Source organism: Enhydra lutris, unplaced genomic scaffold, assembly GCF_002288905.1.
Source record: "Enhydra lutris kenyoni isolate GAN:26980312 unplaced genomic scaffold, ASM228890v2 scaffoldscaffold27, whole genome shotgun sequence".
Taxonomy (NCBI): domain Eukaryota; kingdom Metazoa; phylum Chordata; class Mammalia; order Carnivora; family Mustelidae; genus Enhydra; species Enhydra lutris.
In genome coordinates this window covers 1,855,413-1,879,474 of record NW_019154111.1, presented here as the reverse complement: position 1 = coordinate 1,879,474, position 24,062 = coordinate 1,855,413, and the positions used below count along the sequence as shown (strand labels likewise).

General features: G+C 37.6%; 1 long non-coding RNA gene across 1 annotated transcript; it reads left to right on the top strand.

Annotated features, from left to right (window-relative positions):
- The first annotated feature begins 14 nt into the window (after window positions 1-14).
- On the top strand, window positions 15-23,021 carry LOC111151920. Its single transcript, XR_002640888.1, has 3 exons — window positions 15-89; window positions 20,401-20,510; window positions 23,008-23,021. It is a non-coding gene; the product is annotated as an uncharacterized LOC111151920 (long non-coding RNA).
- Window positions 23,022-24,062: the final 1,041 nt, after the last annotated feature.

Genomic DNA, 24,062 nt, shown 5'->3' with positions numbered 1-24,062 from the left:
TTTGCTCAAGGAGGTTTTTTATTTCTGGAATATTATTTCTTCACTCCTTTCTCCTATGATTGAAATCTCCTGGATCCTTCAATTCTCAGGTAAATGCCACCTTGGCCAGGAGCTCTCACAGCTCCTGGGAATGTTTGATGGCTCTCAGGGTATGTCAGAACTCTGCTGTTTGCAGGCAGAGCAGTGCACAGCCAGGAGACCCTGATCTGCTAATTATTAGCCCTGTGACAATAAACAAGCCACTTAAATTCTCAAGCAGGTAAGAAAGTTTTATCATCTAGAAAATGAGTCTAATATTTGCCTTGCCCACCTCACGGGAGCTCATACCGTCTGCAAAGAATGAGGCATTACTGAGTCTTTCATTCTCTGTTGTCTCCCACAGGTGGTTGCATCTTCATCTCCCTAGTGACTGAAAATCTTTAGTGGCAGGGACGGTGTCCCTTTTTCTTTCATGTCTACCTAAGATGGTTTATAGATATTTATAGGAATGAATTGCATTCCAAGCCAGAAACTCTCTCTCCCACATTACATCGAGGACTTCCCCTGCGGTCACAGTGAGCTCATTTCTGAGAGACGGTATTTCACGTCTGTCACCTGTTTTCCCATCCCAGGCAAGATAGGATAGTCACACTAACGATACCTCTGCAGTATTTCCTGCCCACATCAGTGTTGTGTTATGGTGCATTGGTTCGGATGGGGGTAAGTCTCCCCGTCTGTGGTTAGTGAAGTGGAAAAAGCCAGCATGCCGATGGAGTCAGGAAAGTCATGAAGAAAAGTTAGCACTTTGGGCACCACAAAAGGAGAGATTGAAGTCTTCTGAGGACAACTCTAACGTGACAAAAATAGTAGCTGTGTAAAGCTGGCGCGGGACTGGGGATCTGGACTGATGAGATGAGAGACAAGAGACACATTGGTACTTGGGTGGTACAAGAATAATGAAGTGAAGGCTTGGCCCAGGTTGATGGTAGAGGGGATATAAATACATGGACAGAAAAATTTTATGGGAGGGAACAATGTCATGGAAGCTGATGCAGTCAGGGAGGAGGGAGTGGGTATAACAGTCACAGGTGGGCTTCATAATTTGTTTCTGGATGACCAGGAAAACGGCAATGCCAATGGCAGAAAGTGGAATCGTGGTTAAGGGCTGCTGTAGGAATCATCTTGAGACCAAAATGATGACTTGGGATTTTAGAGGTTTTTGGTCTGTTTGGATACAAATCGGTTGTACCTTCTTTTTGTACCTTCTTCTTCCCTTCCCTAGATGATCAACCTTGAACTTCTAGCTTCCCTGACTCCATTCCCCTCCCCATTCCTTTCCTACCCAGTCAAGCCATCTGGGCTGAAGTTTCTCTAGGAAAATGGTAGTAGGGACAATTCAGATTAGATAAGAGCTGGTTGAGGCACAAATGTGCTTTGTTACATGAGCCCCGTGAATAGGCACTGTGGCCTGGACTTAGTGTCTCTCCTAGAAAAGCTGAGCCAACCAAGAAGATATGGCAACACGGTTGCCAGCCTGCCCCTCCCCACCCTGCTGCCTCCTAGAGGCAAAGCCGTCTCTGTTCTGGGAGCTGCCTCAGGAGCATAACCCCCTTATCTCCCACATCCTACTGTGCAGTGAGTCATCACCACCACCTCCACCACCGCCACTGCCAGGCCCCCGCACCCCACACACCTCCAGTGCAGCAGTCACAATTGCTGTAGGCATCCAGAGAGCCCCAGCTAACAAGGGTAGCAACCACAGGCTCATGGAGCAGGCATATCTTGGCAGCTACTACCTCCTGGTTGCCCTCAGTGTTCGGCGAGGTCTGTTCGAATTCCAGGATCTTTTGTTTGATACCATAGTAATATCAAATAATAATAATAATAATAATAATAATAGTATCTACTTTTTATTGAGCACTGCCTATGTGCCAGAGGTTCCAATAAATGCTTTGCTCACATACATGTTTTCCATTCAGTCTTCAATTCTATGAGGAAAGTAAGACCTCTTTTTCTTACTCTACAGATGAGAAGACTGGGATACATGGAAGTATAGTACATTTGCCCCAAGTTATAAAATCAATAACCAGCAGAGCTGGGGCCAAAGCAAAACCTTCACTGTTGAGGTCCTCGGTCATTACATTTCTATTTTTTTGGAAGGCTCTTCCTCGTCAGGATCTTCTTCTGTCTAAACTCTTTCAACTATTCTTCATGGCTTGACCTTGTTATGACTGCGTTGGGGCTGTTACTCTTCAGACTCTCAAACATCCATTTCACCTTTTGAAGATCATGTCATTATTGTTGTCCAAAACCAACTCACATCGACAGTGCTAAAAGCATCAAAATTAAGGATGGGACATTTACATACATATCATAGCACTCTCAAGTATGTACATAAGTGACAATTTACCTCTCAGACTACTTGACTTCAGTGATAACAACTAAGAAATTTCTTTCTAAGGAGCAATAAATCCCATCCTGAGTGAACCTGAGTAAGCCTTGATGTCACAGACAATGATGAGCAGCCTGACCAGAGGAGGGAGAAACCAATCACTGGGTCAGAGTTGAGGACATTCTAACTGCTTTTTCAAAGGGAGCCACATTGAGAGTTAGGGATCACCTTTAGGAAAGAATAATGTATGGTTTTTGAAACAATTTAAGTGACAAGTTAAATTGTCTAGATGGACTACTTTTAATATTTTAATTTCCATATATACTTTCTCTTTTATAGATCCAATACTAGAATACATAATGCCTATTGAATTAGGTTATCAAATAAATAAAACATATATATGTATATTTAAAAGATAATAAAATAAATAATATATATATATATATATATATATGTATGTATATTTAAAAGATAATAGTTGGGTTGGTGTTGAACATGGCAAAAACTTGAAGGTAATGTAATGCCCCAGAGACTGATGTTTGCGTGTCAACTGTGTCTCAAAAGGAAGATCCTTGTCCTTTATTTTCTAGTATTTTTCCAAGCCACCACTCCCTTCTTTATATATGTGTAGCAAATCATCCCATTGTATAACTTAAACTTACACAATGTTGTATGCTAATTATATCTCAATGAAGCTCGTGGAGGTTGCTGGGAGAAGATCACCCTTACCAAGGTGGGTGGACATCATCCAATCTGCCATATGCTCAAACAGAACAAAAAGATAGGGGAAGGACAAATTTGCTGCCTTTGCTTGAGCTGAGACTGGTGCTCCTCATTCTCAGGCCTTGGACCAAAAGCACAATGATTAAAAGGAAGAATTAACAAATTGGATTTCATCAAAATTAAAAATTTTCACTGTGCAACAAATCTTGTTAAGGGAACAAAAAGAGAAACTACAGACCAGGAAAAAATATTTGCAAACTGCATATCCAACAAAGGACCAGTATCTAAAACATATATATTTTTAAAAACCTCTCAAAACTCCGTATTAAAAAGGCTAACAATCCAACTAGGACATGGGTGGTAGACTGTAAGAGGTATTTCCAAAATGGATATAAAGATGGCAAATAAACACATTGGAAAATGTTCATCATTAGCCATTAGAGAATGAGTTTTAATGAGAATTAAAACTTGAATGAGATATCACTACTACATATCAGAATGCATTAAAAAAAATATTGGCAACCAAGTTCTATGGGGGTGCTCAGAGAAACTGGATCACTCATACATTGTTTGTGGTAATTAAAATGGTACAACTATTCTGGAAACTATTTGGCAGTTTCTTAAAAACTAAATAAGCTACTACTGTATTATCCATCAACTATACTCCTGAGTGTGCATCCCAAAGAAATAGTTATGTTTATGTAAAACCATACACAAATATCTGTAGCAGCTTTATTCATAATAAACAAACTGAAAACAACTCAGACGTCCTTCAGTGGGTGGATAGTTAAATCATGGTAACTGATACCATGGAGTATTACTCAGCAATAAAAAGGAACAAAGTAACAATACATGTGACAACCTGGATGAATCATATGCGGTGTGGAAAAAAGCCAATCCCAAGAGATTACATACTTAATTATTCCTTTTATATAACAAAGTTTACGTGCCAAAATTATAGAAATGGAGAACAAATTAGTGGTTGGCAGGGGATAAGGAAGGGCAGAAATAGGATGGAAGTCAGCATGGCTATAAAAGAGAAACATGAAGGAGTCTTGTGGAAATGTTCTGGATGTTAATCATATCGATATCATTTTAATGCCAGTATCCTGAATGTGGGGCACCTGCCTGGCTCAGTTGGAAGAGTATGACTCTTGATCTTGGGGTCATGAGTTTGAACCCCATATTGGGTATAGAGATACCTTAAATAAATAAATATTACAAAAAATATCCTGCTTGTGAAATTGTGCTACAATTTTGTAAGACGTTACCATTAGAGGAAACAGTAAAGGGTACATAGGTCTCTCATATTTCTCCTTACAACTGCCTGTGGGTCTTCAAGTATCTCAAAATAAAAAAAAATTAAAAATGATTATTAAGTTAAAAGATAAGTTCTATAATTGTCCCATAGAATGAACTGACTAATGTATTAGTCTAATTCTTTATTGCAAGCAACAGAATCTATTCTGGATAACTTACTCAGTAAGGGAATCTCTTCAATGATATTTGGAATTTCACAAATTCCGATGGGATGGGCAGAGAGACAGAATCAAAGGCTTTGCAGCAAAAACAAAAACAAAACAGAACCACACCATGCTCTGGCCAACGTAAGTCTCCGCAGCCACTGCTGTGCAGCCCCTGTGGCTCCCGTTGACGATGCTGGTGAACGGACAACAGAAGTTCTGGCACTACATTTGCCCCAGGTAGATCTGCACTATTTCTCCTATTTTTCACTTTGCAGCTGATGTCTGGTGCAGGTGTTTCTGATTAGTAAAACCTAGATCATAGCCCGTGCCAAACTACAGGTGAGTCTGGGAGAGCACCGCCTGGCTTCTAACCTGGAGAAGTGGGATTTATAAAATGGGAAATTCCCCAAATCTAGAAAGGTGTGCTGAAAAGATCTTTTTGTCAGTCACAAACATGACGAATATCCACCATAAGTATAATGGCATATTTTGCAAACAACAAATAATTTACTTTTTGAAAATTTAAAGAAACATTTCATTTTTTTGTTGTTTTTTGTTTTGTTTTGTTTGTTTTAGAGGGGGGCGGGGAACAGAGGGAGAGAGAGAATCCCGAGCAGGCTAGGCTTCTGCTGAGCCCGGAGACCAGGAGGGGCTCAATCTCATGACACTGAGACCATGACCTGAGTCAGAATCTAGAGTCAGATGCTTAACAGACTGAGTCACTCAGACACCCTAGGTTCAGTTAGTTAAGCTTCTGATTCTTGGTGTTCACTAGGGTCTTGATCTCAGGGTCATGAGATCGAGCCCTGCCTGGGCTCCCTGCTCATCACGAGCCTGCTTGGGAGTCCCTCTCTCCCTATACCTCTGCCCCTCCCACCACTCGCATGCAAGCACTCTCTCTAAAGTAAATAGATAAAGTCTTAAAAATTGTTTTTTCAAATTCTGTATGCCTTTTTGATGACTTACCCATTTCCCCCCTCAGTTCTTGTGATTTTCTATTTCTTTTTTTTTTAAGATTTTATTTATTTATTTGATAGAGATAACAAATAGGCTGAGAGGCAGGCAGAGAGAGAGGCGGAAACAGGCTCCCTGTGGAGCAGATAACCCGATGCGGGGCTCGATCCTAGGAGTCTGGGATCATGACCTGAGCTGAAGGCAGAGGCTTTAACCCACTGAGCCACCCAGGCGCCCATGATTTTCTATTTCTTGATCCAATGTTGATATATTGTATTTTTATTAAAAATCATAAATTTCTGTGCGTAACATTTTAAAATTAGTTTTAACATTTTTCCATTGTTATATATTCTTTTTGTTTCTAATTTTATTTTATTTTGCATTCCATTTTCTTTTTTATTATAAAAAACATGTTCCTTTATAGCAAATTTGAAAATCAAAACAAAAAACAAACAAGCAAAAACACAAAAAAGAAAACAAAAGTCATTTGAAATCCAGGACCTAGTAATAACTCCAGTGATCTCCCCAATAACCATTTCTACTCATACCCCACTGGAAATGCAGTTTAAGTGGATTGACCCCACCACCATACTTGGGGCAGGCCCCATCTGACCTAAGGCAATCAGAGTCATTTCACACCCCCACTCCCTACTGCCTCACCAATGCAATTATCTCAGTTATAATCAATCAGTGCATGGCATCCTCCTGGCCACAGTGATTGGTTCAAGAGTATGTACATGACCTAGGTTGGTCTAGTTTTTAAAAAGTCCAAGACTCCTGTCTGTTAGAAGAGAAGCTCCCACCCCCACCTCAATCCAGGTTTGACTAGTATGAAGGGGGAAAATTTAGCCCCAGAGCTTCTGGAAACCTGTGTGGAAGTAGAGCTTATATTCAAGAGATGGGGTTAACAATGGGGAGAGAAAAACTATGTCCTAATCCCATCATTTGGTTCCTAAAATCAGATTCTCCTAAGTCTAGTCCCCAGTAGTCTTCTCTTCCTAATTGAACAAGATGAGATTTCCAGATTTAAGAAAATGTGTATTTTCCCTCTATCCCTGCTCTAGATCTATTTGTGTAGCTATCTCCATAAGGGGTCTCCAGGACAATTCTCTTTTGAGGACAGGAGTTTCCCAAGCAAATCCTATTTTGAAATGATTTTTTTTCTTACAGTTCTTTCCAGATTGTCTTGTATATTTTCTAAAACCTGTGGTCCGTAAATATATAACTGGAAGATGTCACTTGATTTTAGTCCAGCAGTTTGAGTTTTGGTGCCAGTGCTGTGTTTGGAATGTAAGGATGTTATTGGGTTTGTATTATGTATGTTTGAAAGACTGGTGGGTTATTTGATTCTGGAATGCCTAACTGCTCTTGAGAAAGGTCAGAAGGGTCAGAATCACACTTGCGATTCTCCAAAAAAAAAAAAAAAAAGAGATGATCCAGAGGCTGACTGACTATGAATGTCTGAAACTACAGGACAAGAACCCATGTCCAGGCTAATACTCTTGAGCTTACTGAAACCCACTTAAAAGTGCTGTTCCCAGGAAACAACATGTGTTGGAGGGGATGTGGAGAAAGGGGAACCCTCTTACACTGTTGGTGGGAATGCAAGTTGGTGCAGCCACTTTGGAGAACAGTGTGGAGATTCCTCAAGAAATTAAAAATAGAGCTTCCCTATGACCCTGCCATTGCACTACTGGGTATTTACCCCAAAGATACAGATGTAGTGAAAAGAAGGGCCATCTGTACCCCCAATGTTTATAGCAGCAATGGCCACGGTCGCCAAACTGTGGAAAGAACCAAGATGCCCTTCAACGGACGAATGGATAAGGAAGATGTGGTCCATATACACTATGGAGTATTATGCCCTCCATCAGAAAGGATGAATACCCAATTTTTGTAGCAACATGGATGGGACTGGAGGAGATTATGCTGAGTGACATAAGTCAAGCAGAGAGAGTCAATTATCATATGGTTTCACTTATTTGTGGAGCATAACAAATAGCATGGAGGACAAGGGGAGTTAGAGAGGAGAAGGGAGTTGAGGGAAATTGGAAGGGGAGGTGAACCATGAGAGACTGTGGACTCTGAAAAACAATCTGAGGGTTTTCAAGGGGTGGGGGGTGGAAGGTTGGGGGAACCAGGTGGTGGGTATTGGAGAGGGCACGTCTTGCATGGAGCACTGGGTGTGGTGCAAAAACAATGAATACTGTTACGCTGAAAATAAATTTTAAAAAAATTTTTTTAAAGTGCTGTTCCCCCTGAATGAACCTGGGGGCAGCCAATTCCCTTGAGGGTTTTCAGACTGTCAAGACACTGCCCAACTTCTCTCACAGCATTTCCATGTTCGCTATAACTGAAGAAGCCATAAGATAACTCCCTAATTCTTTCTTTGATTTAAGATTCTCCCCTGAGAGGTGGATGAAAGCTAACATGCTTCATTTATATATTGAGACTCACCTGAAAAATAAAGAATCCACTCTGACTCCACCCTGCAATTAGAAAGACAGTCTGAGTAAGGTTCTCTTCAACTTCCATTCTCCTATTTGTAGATGGCAGGTACTAGACTTCTAGACCTTCTAGTCTAGTTCTAGACTTCTAGACCATGTCTATATTTCTAGCAGACATTAATCAGTACAGATGTTCTCTACTGAGGTCATAGCTTCTCTACTTTGTGTGAAAACTCTAATTCCTAGCATGTATTGAAACTACTGTGTTCATGGTACCTGCCTCTGACCATACATGACACATGGGAGCTTCCACAGCCTCAGAAAATGCACCACTGTCCTCCAAGACTCCATCCACTTCACCTTCTTGCTTAGATATTTTTTTGCTGTTTTTGAGTAGATCTTAAAAAAAAAAAAGATAATAGAGGTGGGACAAAACAAGGGTATATGAAGTGTTCTGGCATCTGGAAGGAGAGATAGACAAAACAAGTATACAAATGAATACTGCAATTTGAGGTGGTGAGAAAAAATAAAGCAGAAATGGGGTGGAGAGAGATGGAGGGTAGTGGTAATGTAGCACCATTTTTGATAATGTGATCTGGCATTTGTACAAAGGAGTGAAGGAGTCAAACAAGTGATGTGAAGGAAGACTTTGAACTTTCCTTTATGGGTGGTGAGAAATAATTGGAAATTTTTAAAGTATTAGCCATTCTCCTGGGGAGGTGGGGCTGAAAACAGAAAAGCTGGTTAGGAGGCAATTGGAATCATTGAAAAATCCAGGCAAGAAATAAAAATATAAATTAAAGCAATAACAATAGAGGTGGTAAGAAGCAGCTGAATTCTAGATATATTCAAAGACAATGCCAATAGAACCAGTTGATGGATTCTATGTGAGGTGAGATGAGATAGATGAGAGATGTAGCAAGCATAATGCCTAGATTTGATACCTGAAGAACTCTATGAATTCTGGTGCCATTTACTAAGGTAAAGAAAATTGAGGGAGGATGAGTGGGTACATGTAGAGAGCTCTGCCTTAGGTGTTTAAAATGAAAGATGCTTTTTAGACATTGAAGTAAAGGTGTTGAGTAAGAAATTAATATGAACATCTAAGATTAACAGAAAGGTCAAAGATAGACATAAAAAACTGAACATTTGAATTTAAATAGATTATCTTTAAAACCAAGGGACCAGAGGAGATCATGTAGGGATGAATCTAAGAGATCAGAACATAGGCCTTTCCAACATTTGATGGCCAGAAAGAGAAGAAGCCAGGAAAAAGATTGATTTGGGGAATGTTAGGATTGTGTGTGTGTGTGTGTGTGTGTGTGTGTGTGTGTGTACTTTGTTGTTGTTTTTTTTCATTGTTAAATGTTGCAGATATCCAAGAGATGCATGGGAGATGTATGGGTTTCCCTTCAGATTTCCTTGTGTACTAGAATTATTCTATAGCTATATCTATTAAATTATATTTATCAGAGATTTATCAATTTTATTCTCTTCAAATAACCAGCTCTTATTTTTACATATGACTTATACCAGTTATTTTCCATGTTATTAATTTATGCTTTAATATTCTTTCCTATTTTGCTTTAGATTAATACTTTATCTTGTTCTAACATTTTACAATATAATAGTTTTTCCATTAACATCTCTTTTTTATTTCTTCTTATTAAAGACCTTTAAATGAGTACATTTTCTTCTAAACACTGTCTTGGCCACATCTCAACACATTTTGTTATGCAGACTTGTGTTTTATTATTACTTAAAAATAGATTTTTATTGCATCCTTAATTTATTCCTAAACCAATGTTTACTTATAAGAAGGTATTTTTTTAAATTATTTATTTATTTATTTGAGAGAGAGAGAGAGAGAGCACAAGAAGCAGAATCCCTGCTGAACAGGGAACCCAATGCGGTGCTCAATCCCAGGATCCCAGGATCACAACCTGAGCCAAAGGCAGATGCTTAATCAACTGAGCCACCCAGGTGCCCCTAAAAAAGTATTTTTAATATCCCAAGAAACTAAGCAATTTACTAATATTTTTATTATTTCTTCTTTAAATGTGTTATGGGTAGAGAATGTGTTGGGAGACTTCTTTCTCTTAGGTTGTGGTTGGTATTTTTAAAAATCCCCTTTATAGCCTTTTTTTTTTTTTCGGTGACAGCTATACACAGTTATGGTTTTTATTTCTCTTATTAAATTTCCCCAAAATTTGTTAAAATTGCCTGAATAAAGCCCAAGGCAGCCCCTGAATGACCAACTAACACCACACAGACCAAACACTGTTCACAACAGGAAAGAAAGCCACTGCAGATGATTGGACTGAAGTAAAAAGTGGTTCAGCCACAACAGTAGGGCACATACAACACCTGGAGACACTCTGAAGCACCAAGTTCCAGGGATCAGAGGACACTGTACTGTGGGGCACTACAGGACCTCTTCTTCATAAGGCCACTACATTCAAAAGCAGGAATTGTAATTGATTTTCATAACACAGAGGAACAGACATCGAGAGTTAGAAGAAATGAGGAGACAGGGGTGCCTGGGTGGTTCAGTGAGTTAAGTCTCTCTGCCTTCAGATCAGGTCATGATCCCATGGTCCTGGGATCGAGCCCCATATCAGACTCTCTGCTCATCTGGGAGCCTGCTTCCCCCTCTCTCTCTGCCTGCTGCTCTGCCTACTTGTGATCTCTGTCTGTCAAATAAATAAATAAAATCTTTTAAAAAAATGAGGAGACAGAAGAATATGTCCCAAATGAAAGAACAGGACAAAATCACAGCACGAGACCTAAGTGAAATGGAGGTAAGTTATGCCTGATAGAGCATTTAAAGCAATGATCAGAAAGATATTCACTGGACTTGAGAAAAGAGTGGAGGACATCAGTGAGACCCTCAACAAAGAGAAAAACATCAGAGATGAAAAACATAATAAGCAAAATCAAGTATATTCTAGTTGGAATAAATAGTAGATTAGAGGAAGCAAAAGGACAAATCAGTAACCTGGAGGAAATGGTAATTGAAAGTAATCAAGCCAAGCAGGTGAGAGAAAAAAATATTATGCATAATGAGAATAGACTTAGGGAACTCAGCAACACCATAAAGCACAATTACATTAACATTATAGGGATCTCAGAAGAAGAGAGAGTACAGGGGTCAGAAAATTTATCTGAAGAAGTAATAGTTGAAAACTTCCCAAATCTGGGGAAGAAAACAGGAAATTCAGATCCAGGAGGCACAAAAAGCCTCCAACAAAATCAACCCAAGGAGATCCACACCAAGACCATAGTAATTAAAATGGCAAAGAGTAGTGATAAAGAGAGGGTTTTAAAGCAGCAAGACAAAAGAAAACAGTTACATACAAGGGAAACCCTATGAGTGTATCAGCTGATTTTTCAGCAAAAACCTTGCAGGCCCAAAGGGAGTGGCATAATATATTCCAAGTACAAAAAGGAAAAAAAAATTCTATATCCAAGAATACTCTATCCAGCAAGACTATCATTCAGAATAGAAGCAGAGCTAAGTAATTTCACAGCCAAACAAAAATTAAAGGAATTTATGACCACTAAACCAGCTCTACAAGAAATGTCAAAAAGGACTCTTAGAGTGGAAAGGAAAGACAAAGATTAAAAGTAAAAAAAGTAGGAAGACCCAAATCAGTAAAAATAATTATATCTATATCTATAAAAATCAGACAGGGACTCACAAAATAAAAGGATAAAAAGTATAACATCATATACTTAGAACACTGGGGAGAGAGGAGTAAAGAATGGGTTCAAAATTTAAGTGACCATCAAATTAATATAGACTGTTATATGCAGAAAGTGTTAGATACAAACCTAATCGTAACCACAAATCAAAAACCTGTAAATGCGAAAAATAAAGAGAAAGGAATCCAAGTATATCGTGAAAGAAAGCCAACTAATCTTGAGAGAAAAGAGCAAGGGAAGAAAGGAACAGAGATGAACAGCAAAAACAATAAAAAAAAAGTAACAAAATGGCAATTATCCATCAATAATTACTTTGAATGCAAATGGATTATGTGCTCCAGTCAAAAGATATATGATGACAGAATGGATAAAATAACAAGACCCATCTATATGCTGCATACAAGAGATTCATTTCAGACCTAAAGACACATGCACATTGAAAGTAAAGAAATGGAGAAGCATTTACCAGACAAATGGAAGTGAAAATAAAACAAGGGTAACAATACTTTTATCAGACAAAATAGACTTTGAAACAAAGACTGTAAAGAAAGATAAAGAAGAACACTATATAATCATAAATAGAAAAATCCAGCAAAAAGATATAACAATTGTAAATATTTATGCTCCTATCATGGCAGCATCCAAGTACATAAAGCAATTAATAACAAACATAAAAGAAGTAGTCAATAGTAATACAATCATAGTAGGGAACTTTAATAACCCACTTACATCAATGGATAGATCATCCACTCAGAAACAGTGGCTTTGAAAGACACATCGGGCCAAATGGGTCTAACAGATACATTCAGAACTTTCTATTTTCAGAACATATTATTTTCAAGTACAAATGGAACATTCTTCAGAATAGATCACATTAGACCACAAAAAAGTTTCAACAAATTTAAAAAGACTAAGTATGCCATGCATCTTTTCCAATCACAATGATATCAAACTAAAAATCAACCACAAGAAAAACAAATGTGGAAAGACCTCAAATACGTGGAGGCTAAATAACATCCTATTAAACAATGAATGTGTCAATCAAGAAATCAAAGAGGAAATTAAAAAATACATGGAGATAAATGAAAATAAAAACATAACAGTCCCAAATCTTTGGGATGCAGCAAAAGCTGTTCTAAGAGGGAAGTTTTTAACAATATAGGCCTACCTCAAGAAACAAGAAAAACTTCAAATAAACAACTTAACCTTACACCTAAAGGAGGTAGGAAAAGAAGAAGAACAACAACAAAAAAAACCCAAACCAATAGAAGTAACAAAATAATAAAGATTAGAGTAGAAATAAATGAAATGGAAACTAACAAACAAATGGAAACAAAATAACCCAACAGAACAGATCAATGGAATCAGGATCTGGTTCTTTGAAATGATTAATAAAATTGATAAATCTTAAGCCAAACTCATCAAAAGAGAGAGAGAGAAAGGACTCAAATAAACAAAACCAGAAAAGAAAGAAGAGAAATGACAACCAATGCAGGGATTGTAAGATTATGAAAAATTATATGCTAACAAACTGGACAACCTAGAAGAAATGAGTGAATTATTAGAAGCATATAATTTCCCAAAACTGAATCAGGAAGAAATAGAAAATTTGAACAGACCAACTACTAGCAATGAAATTGAATAACTAATCAAAAAACTTCCAACAAACCAAAATCCAGAACCAGATGACTTCACAGGGGAATTCTACCAAATATTTAAAGAAGAGTTAAACACCTATTTCTCTCAAACTATTCCAAAAAGTAGAAGACGATGGAAAACTTCCAAATTCATCCTATGAGGCCAGCATTACCCTGATACTAAAATCAGATAAAGACACTACCAAAAACAGAGGCCAATATCTCTGATACAAAATCCTCAAAAAAATATTAGCAAACTGAATCCAACAATACATTAAAAAAAATTATTCACCACGATCAAGTGGGATTTATTCCCAGGATGTAAGAGTTATTGACTGGTTACAAATCAATCAACATGACATATCACATCAATAACAGAAAGGATAAAAAACATATGATCATTTTAATAGATGCAGAAAAAGCATTTGACAAAGTACAACAACCATTCATGATAAAAACCTTCAACAAAGTAGGTTTAGAGGAAATATACCTCAACTAATAATGGCCATATATGAAAACCCAAAGCTAACATCACACTCAATGGTAAAAAAACTAAGAGCTTTTCCCCTGGGATAAGGAGCAATCCCGGGGTGTCCAGTATCACCACTTTTATTCAACATAGTGCTGCAAATTCTAGCCACAACAATCAGAGAAGAAAAAGGAATAAAAGACATCTAGTTTGGAGAAAAAAAAAAGGAAGTAAATCTTTCACTATTTGCAGATAGACTCCACCAAAAAACTACTAGGACCAATAAACAAATTCAGTAAGGTTGCAAGATACAAAACCAATGTACAGAAAATCATTGCATTTCTATACAGTAAAAATGGAGCAGTAGAAAGAGAAATTAAGAAAACAATCTCATTTACAATTGCGAAAGAATAAAATACCTGGGAATAAAGTTAACCAAGGAAGTGAAAGACCTATACTCTCAAAACTATAAAGCCTTGATGAAAGAAATTGAAGAAGATACAAATAAAAGGAAGGATATTCCATGCTCATGAATTGGGAGAACAAATATTGTTAAATTGTCCATACTATCCAAAGCAATCTACAGATTTAACGCAATCCCTATCAAAATACCAACAACATTTTTCACAGAACTAGACCAAACAATTCTAAAATTTGTATGGAACCACAAAAGACCCAAAAGAATCTTGAAAAAGAAAAATAAAGCTAGAAATATCACAATTCCAGATTTCAAATTATACTACAAATCTGTAGTAATCAAAACAGTAATCAAAAATAGACACACAGATCAAGGAAACAGAATAAAAAGCATAGAATAATCCCATGATTTTATGGCCAATTAATCTTCAATAAAGGAAGCAAGAATATGCAATGAGGAAAAGAGTCTCTTCAACAAATGATGTTGGAAAACTGGAGAGCTACATGCAAAACAATGACATTAAACCCCTTTCTTGGGGTGCCTGGGTGGCTCAGTGGGTTAAAGCCTCTGCCTTCCGCTCAGGTCATGATCCCAGGGTCCTGGGATCGAGCCCCACATTGGGCTCTCTGCTCAGCGGGGAGCCTGCTTCCCCCTATCTCTCTCTCTGCCTGCCTCTCTGCCTACTTGTGATCTCTCTGTCAAATAAATAAATAATAAAAAATCTTTAGAAAAAAAAAAAAACCTTTCTTATACAATCCACAAAAATAAACTCAAAATGGAGTAATACCTAAACGTGATACCTGAAACCATAATAATCCTAGAAGAACAGGCAGTCATTTTTCTAACAAGAGCCATAACAACATTTTTACAACAAAGAATTTTTATAACCCAACACCAAAAAACCAAGTAATCCAATTAAAAATGGGCAAAATATATGAAGAGATATTTCCCCAAAGAAGACATACAGATTGCCAAGGGACACATGGACATCACATCACTCATTATCAGGAAAATGTAAATCAAAACCACAATAAGATATCATCTCACACCTGTCAGAATGGCTATGATCAAAAACACAAGGAACAACAAGTGTTGGTGAGAAGAAAAAGGAACCTTCTGAAACTGTTGGTGGGCATGCAAACTGGTGCAGCCCGTCTGGAAAACACTATGGAGGTTCCTCAAAAATTAAAAATAAAACCACCATATGATTCAGTAATTGCACTACTGGACATTTACCCAAAGAATATGAAAACACTAATTCAAAAGGACATAATGTATCCCTATGTTAATTGCAGCATTATTTACCATAACAAAACTATGGTAGCAACCCAAGTGTCCATCAATAGATGACTCGATTAAAAAAAGATGTGGCATATATACACAATGGAATATTATTTAGCCACTAAAAAGGAATGAAATCTTGCCTATTGCAACAACATGGATAGATCTAGAGAATATAATGTTAAGCAAAATAAGCCAGTCAGAGAAAGACACATACCATGTGATTTCACTCAATATGTAAAAGAGGCAAACCAAAAAGAGGAGATCAACCAAAAACCAGACTCTTAACTACAGAGCACAAACTGGTGGTTATCAGAAGGGATGAGTGAAATAGGTGAAGGGGGTTAACTATATGCTTATCTTGATGAGCACTGAGTAATGTATAGAAATGTTGAATCACTATATTGTACACCTGAAACTAATTTAACACTCTATGTTAACTATACTGCAATTAAAAATTTTAAAATGGCCTGAATAGTTGGATTATTGTTATTAATTCATTTTATCGTGGTGATGTTGTCAGTCCCTTCCTTTCCCCCACTAAGAATCACCACTATGTTTGAGGTAATCCTGACCAAGCAGAATTACATTAAGGGTCTTAGTACTACAAGTATGAGGAGTCTGTTATGAGTGCTGTTGCCCCCAATGGATTATTTGTGCTGGTAGGAAGAGCGCAGGGGGCTCTTAGGTCATTGTTTTCCTACCATGACATCTACACTGACCGATACCATAGAACTGCTTTGTCCATTTCTGGTCTCGATCTCCATCGGCACTGCGTCTCAACTCCACCTGACTGTCACTGTTGACTGGGAAGCTTGATCCTGCTCCCAGAACTCTCAGCACTGGATGAAAGATGAGTCAGCCACGATTATGCACCCCAGGTTATTCTCTGGTACTAATGTGTCCTGCATTTGAGGCCCTATCTGGAATCTTCTCAAAGTGCTGAATTCTGCCAAAAAGAAATCCACATTTTTTTCCTGGGATCTACCCACCTTGGGAAGTCACAATATTATTAAGTCTAATTCTAACTTCCTTCTGCCACATCTCCAATGTTAAAGTCCTAGCATGCCTGCTACCTGAACTGGCTCAGGTACCTCATATTCTGATAATGTGCCTCTCTTACCACAAATGCAGTATTTTGTCACCTTCTCCAGGTGATCTGGGTTGTCGGAGAAGCAGATGCCAAGACCAGATCAACTATGCAAAGGTTTCTTAAAGAAATGCTAGGGAGACAATACGGGGAGGGAGCCAGAGAAGGCTGGGAGAGTCAGCCTCCAGGTCAATGCAAGTCTGACCTGGAGTGGAGGAATGAGGGAGAAAAGGTGGGTGGAAACATTTTAGGCTGTCACAGAGTCTAAGGATGCTTGGAAAATCATTGAGGAGTCTCCAAGCTGAAGTTTCAGTCAGAGGAATCCTTGTCCCCCAAAATGGCCGGTAGGTGCAAGAGCTTCCCACAGGGATAGATTCCACAGCCCAGCAGCTGGAGCTCTCCTCACTGTACTGGAAGGTCTGCCAGGAGAGTTTTGTTTTTTTTTTAAGATTTTTATTTATGTATTTATTTGACAGAGAGAGAGAGAGATCACAAGTAGGCAGAGATGCAGGCCGAGAGAGAGGGGGAAGCAGGATCCTCTCTGAGCAGAGAGCCCAATGTGGGGCTCCATCCCAGGACCCTGGGATCATGACCTGAGCCAAAGGCAGAGGCTTAACCCACTGAGCCACTCAGGCACACATGCCGGAAAAGTTCTGATGACTGCCATACTCTCCTTCATTACAAAGTTTTCATTAATATGTTTTAGTACTACATTGTTTGATTGAATGTAAAATTGTTAAAGTGTTCTTTTTCATTGTATCTTTTCATTATCTTAATGTAGTGACTATTATGATTAATAACTTATGCATTATCTTCTAGTGTATTGAATATCATTTATACTTCCCCTATAATTTAGTAGTATCTTAGCTCTTCTATTTTTAAACTATAAGTTGGTTTTGCTTTCAAATATAGAATGAGACCTTTTTTTTGAGAGGTGAATTTTATCTTTTTAAGAATGTCTGAAATCCACTCTTCTGAATTTTCTCCCTCATATACTTGTTCTTCTGTTTTGCTTTAACAATTATGCCTTTTTATACGTAGACTGAATTTACATGTACTATTCTTCTGAAATGGGTTAGATAGCTTAATTTAACTCAACTCTACAAGGTTAATTAGTGTTTTTATCTGTATTTATATTAAACATCCAAAATAGAAACTTTGGACTCCTTTCTCCGACACAAAGTTTTACACTAATTGTTCATGTCTTAATGTGTGTTTTGTTCATTCTCTTCCTTGATTTCATATATGGATGTGAGTCCAGCATTATATTAATCATGACATCTACCTCATAGTTGTTAGAGTTTTCAGTTAAATCTTTTCAGCATGATTTTCCCATACAGTAAGCTGTTAAAAATAACTTAAATGATTAACTTAGAGATGAGATATGTGGTCAAAAAATCTCTCTCTGGCCTTTGGACCTATAAAATAACATTCTGCCTTTTTTCCTCAAATGATTGATCACTCAACCAGAAAAAAAAAAAAAAGGTCTTTGGGGGAATAGATATTCTTTAAGAACTTACAAATACTTTCTTATTCAGGATCTTATGATTTAGGTTCTAAACGTTGTAGCCATCCTACTCTGTAATCTTTTGAATATTATCAGTTCTTTTTTAGATTCACGTATTATCATTTCACCGCCACTGAAATGAAAGGTGGAAGCAAATAAATCATCCATCCTTTTTTCTGTTATTAGCCCCTATGTTTTTCATTGTGAAGGATAGAACCCAACCTGAACTAACTTGGTCAGAAAAGGAGACTTATTTCTCCATGTAACTGCAAGAAAGGACGCAGGGCAGGAGTATAACAGTGATCATTTTCTCTCCACCTTTCATCACAGCTTCTTTCTAATGTTGGCCTCATGATAATATGCCAACAGTCCTCTACCACATCGGTGGTGACATCTCTAGGGATCCTTGTTCTTTAATTCCCACCACTGAAGAAGGAATGATTCTCTTTCTCCTCATGTCCAGTTGAAAAATGCCAAGAAAGGGCTGTGATTGGTCTTGCCTGGGTCAGGGATATACTTACATCATCAGTTACAACTGGGGTGAGTTGGTGGTCTTTAAGTGATTGGCTCTATTTGGGGTAGGAGCTTAACTTTAGGACCATCATTTGTGGTCAGGAGCATAGAGTCGAAAAGAAAATTGCATATCCTTTAAGCCAAATGTTTGCAAAAGGGAAAGAACATTTCCCAGGAGAGGGGTTGCTGCCCCAGTGAAGGGAGGGAGGAGTTTTAGGCAAAGAAAACAATCCCTATTCATTACAATAACTTTTTCTGATTTGAAACCACCTATTCAAGAATTCTCTTGAAACCCAAGGCAGATTATAATACACCATTCTCAAATTCAGCCACTTTTATTACTTCATTTTAGTCCAATTAGAATTTGACTACATCAGGTTTCATTTCATAGTCTATCCCATTAACTGAGATTTTCAGGATTAACAATGTTTTTCTTTTAAATATTAAAAAATAATTCTTAAAACAACAAATATGATAGCTAATGTAAAGTAAAATGTGATTTTCTGGACTTTGCCCACTCCCCCAAATCCATGGTCATATCCTAACACACACAAGTGCATGCATCTCCCCATCAACACACAGCAATTCTTTTAAGAAAAATATATAATGATGTTTTGCAATTTGCTTTTTAAATTTATTTTAAAGTACTCAATTTTAGGGGCGCCTGGGTAACTCAGTGGGTTAAAGCCTCTGGCTTTTGCTCAGGTCATGATCCCAGGGTCCTGGGATCGAGCCCCGCATCAGGCTCTCTGCTCTGCAGGGAGCCCGCTTCCCCCTCTCCCTCTCTGTCTTCCTCTCCTCCTACTTGTGATCTCTGTCTGTCACATAAATAAATAAAATCTTTAAAGAAAAATAAAGTACTCAATTTTATACATCACTATACATAACATTCCCTCCTATTTAATAACAACATAATATTCCATTGTTTGGATATACATAATTTGTTTAATCAATCCCTTTTTAGTGGGCATTAAAGTTTCTTCTAGCTTTGTTATTTCAAAGCAAAGGATATGTACATTTCCTACTGGAGTGTACATATTCTTGTCTATAAATCACTGTACCCTTGTGTATAGTATAACCAGAAAAACGATTCCTAGAAATGGATAGCTGGGTCAAAGAGTACGCCAACAATATTCTTAATTACTCCATTATAGTTAATCATTAAGTTACTGTCTATTTCATTCTAACCTGTCCTAGATTAACAACTGCTACAATTCCTATCATTTCTTTGGCAATAGATCTTTTCCATTCTTTACATTCTGATCATGATTTTTGAAGTTATTCCATTACAGAGAAATTAGAAATTTTTTCTGGGCTCTTATGAAATTATTTTATTGTGCTAGAATATTTTTCTTGCCCCACTTTTTCATATCTACTATCAGTTTTAGATATTGATGCTTTCATTCATTGAAGTTTTGTGTCAGAATTTTATTTATTTTTTTTTAAGATTTTATTTATTTACTTGACAGACAGAGATCACAAGTAGGCAGAGAGGGAGAGAGGTGGAAGCAGGCTCACTGCCGGGCAGAGAGACCAATGTGGGACTCGATCCCAGGACCCTGAGATCATGACCTGAGCTGAAGGCAGAGGCTTTAAACCACTAAGCCACCCAGGCTCCCCTTGTATCAGAATTTTACTGTGTTAGATAAAGGAATCTGTGACCAGTTAGTCTGCCATTTTTAATGATGTCTCCAATTAAGCATTTTAAAAAATATATTCCAAAACACCACCTATCTGAAATATATCATTGTATTTTCCAGGGAGCCGAAGTTTTAAGTTCTTTATCATCAAAAGTTTTTCTATTTCATTTAAACATTAGGGATAAAAACAAGTCTCAACGGATCCTACTGAGCACACCTGAATGTGATTCTGGTCCCTTGAGACCACTGTTGGGAACCTCGTGGTCATCGGGATATAATTTCTGAGAAGGTTTGTCCCTCATGAATGAATCCGTATCTTGCTGTCTTCTGTCCTTGGATTGGCTCCATGTGCTTCTTCTCCCCAACATGCTTCTCCAATGTGAACTAGCACTGCTCAGTGCTTTCAGTGGCCTCCATATCTACTTTCTGTGAGTTAACCACTTTATTAAGCTTAATATAATTGCCTTCAATAAACAAATAGATTAAAGGAAGTCTGATGAGCTTCTGTTGAGTAAAATGCCTAGGCTGTATTTTGTACATGGACTTTGGGACATCTATTTTGCCTGCTTGATGGCTTATTTTGCTATTTCCTGACCCTAGCCAGATTCTGGAATGGTGAAGTGATTCTATAGTTGAATTTTGGATGAATAAGACCATATGGTGTATATTACTTGGCACACATAGAGAATTAAGATTATAGAGTATCCTAAACGCAGAATTTTTTTAAAGTGCCAGAATATCAAAGAAGGATAAAACCCTTCTCAAATATTAAAGCATGAAAATATAATACACTCACATGGCTTAAAATTTTAAAAATACTTTAAAACTTTTTTCTCCCCATCTGTTCCCAGCCACCTGAGTCCCCACTCCCCAACAGGCAACCCATGTTATCAATGTTCTATTGTAGTTTATAGAAGTATTTTAAGCATATATATGCAAATTCTCACAAACTAATTTTTCTTTTTTGTACAAACAGCAGTGTATTAAACACATGTCCTACACCTGGCAAAATATCTTGCCCATCATTATATATCCATACATAAGGGATCACTCTTTTTGCTTTTCCTTTTTCAGTGGCTCCAGATTATTCTACCATATGGATGTGCCGTTGTTTATTTTGCTGTTTCCCCACTGATCAATATTTAAGTTGTTTTCAATCTGTTGTTTTTACAACCAATGACACACTTTAATAACCAAATACATACATCATATATCTGTGCCAGAATATGTGAATGACAGTTCCTAGAGGAGGAATCGCTAAGGCAAAGGGTATAAAAGCACTTGTAACTTTGATAGATAATATGAAACTGCCCTTTATGCAGTTATTTCATTTTATACTACCTGTTTTCCCCTGGTGTGTTATAAAACATTTTGATATTTGTCAATTTAATAAGTGGGAATGGCATTTTAATGTCATTTTAAACCACACTGATCTCATGAGCAAAGATGATGATATTCACATATGTTCTTATCTTTTGCCCATCTTCTCTATTTTATTGATTTGTAGGAGCTCTGTATACACTAGGCAAATCCATCTTTCATCCCAGATATATTTCTCAGTTTGTCAAATGTCTATTTACTTTGTTTGGGTGGTATTAACCACACTGTTTTTTAAAAAGTTCTTCATAAAGTCAGGCTTGTCAGTCTTTTCTTTTTTGACTTCTATGCTTCCGTCATGCTTAGAAAGGTCTTATTCATTCCTATATACGTTCTTTTATTTCCTATTTAAGTTTATGGCTTATTTTTTTTTAAAGATTTTATTTATTTATTTGACAGACAGAGATCACAAGTAGGCAGAGAGAGAAAGAGGAGGAAGCAGGCTCCCTGCTGAGCAGAGAGCCTGATGTGGGGCTCGATCCCAGGACCCTGGGATCATAACCTGAGCTGAAGGCAGAGGCTTTAATCCACTGAGCCACCCAGGCACCCCTTAAGTTTATGGTTTAAATTAAACCTTTGACCCACTTAAAATTTATCCTGGTGTGATACAGACAGGAATGGATTCAACTTAATTTTTTCCCTAGTTGGTCACCTAGTTGTCTCCCCACATGTTGAATAATCAATTTTTCTCAAAGACAATACCTGATTATTTTAATTGTAGCTATATAATCTGTTTTACAGGGTTATTTCCTCCTTACTTTTCTCCTTCAGAATGTTTTTGGCTATATTTTCTTGCTTATTTTCCATGTACAAACTTTAATCAGCTTGTCTAGCTTAAAAATGATTGATTTTTTAATTGAAATTGTATAATTTATATGGATAAACTTATAGGAGAATTGATATCCTTATATTGCTGATTCCACCTTTCCATGTGTTCACATTTCTTTTGTGTTTCTCAGGAGCATTTTGAAGTTTTCTTTATGTAGATCTTGAACTTCTTAGTTTTATTCTTAGTAATGTGTCGTAGTTCTTTGTTGTTGTAGCTTTTGTAAATGGGGTCCTTTTCCTCCATTACTTCTTTTAGTTGGATCTTTTTTTTTTATGTGTGAAGATTTTAATTTCTGAGTATGTTTCACTACCCAGCCACATTATTGAGTTATCTTACTGTTTTTTTTTTAGTTTATTTTCTTGAGTTTTCCAGATATACAATCAAATTATTTGAAATTATAGTTAATTTCGTCTTCTCCTCCTTTCTAATATTTTACACCTGCATTTTTTCTCCTATCTAAGTGCATTGGCTAACATGCCAGAAGTTTTAATTCATTTACTCAGTCTTAGAGAAGTATGCATTTAAACTGAAGATCTGTCATTTCATGAAATACTTAACCTGCAATCCATTCCTTCACCAGAACTACAGAGAAGGCTGAACTCTAGGAAGAGGGTCTGAGCAAAAAGAAAATCTGGACAAGGGAAGCCCTGCATAAACTCTGAGCCAATAAGCAAGAATCCCTTGGAACCAAACACTTTGCCTTTAGGGAGGCCAAAGACATACTGATGTCTTTGCTGACCTCTTCTGGCTAATGTGAAATCAGTCAGAAGATGGCAGACTTGATTGTTTCTCCTAAGGGTTTTCCTGGACTGTCTGCCTGAAAAGATTTATCAGGATCCTGAAAGTAAATTTCATACTTTTCTTTAATCTCCCTGCCTCTTTCTTTTCTTCCCTCTCTATTATAGAACTTCCAAATCCTTAGTCCCCTTTTCCTCCTTCAGATTTTTGGCTCTTCCACACCCCTGTATCCACAAGTATTATCTGTAACTATTTCTTAACTCCAAACTCATGCAATCCTTGGCTTAGGGCAATTGGGAAGTCCATGGTCACCTTGGTTGGAGCAGTTTCTCTGGGCAATGGGGGAGGAGAATCCATCTTGCTGTGGGTAAAGAAATGAATGGAAAGTATGGAAGAAACAACAATGCTCATATTCCTATTTCAGGAAACTTGGCGATAAAGGAAAGATAAGATTGAATGGTAACTGGGGCTCCTGGGTGTCTCAGTCATTAAGCATCTGCCTTTGGCTCAGGTCATGATCCCAGGGTCCTGAGATCGAGCCCCACATCAGGCTCCCTGCTCAGGGGGGAGCCTGTTTCTCCCCTCTCCCACTCCTCCTGCTTGTGTTCCCTCTCTTGCTGTGTCTCTTTCTGTCAAATAAATAAAACCTTTTTTAAAAAGATTGAATGGTAACTTAATGATTAAGAAAGAATCAGAAGTATATTCATTCATTCATTCATTTTCTAGGGTATGAGGTAGTCATACAAATGCACCTCTAGCTCTAATGGTGGGGATTGTACATGATGGGCAGCTCCAGCTGCTGTCTCTGAAATGCTTCCCTGTCTACATTGTGACCGTGCATCTCATGGCTATTCCCTGATGATGACTGTGGATGGCAGGGGCACTAAAGCAGATCTG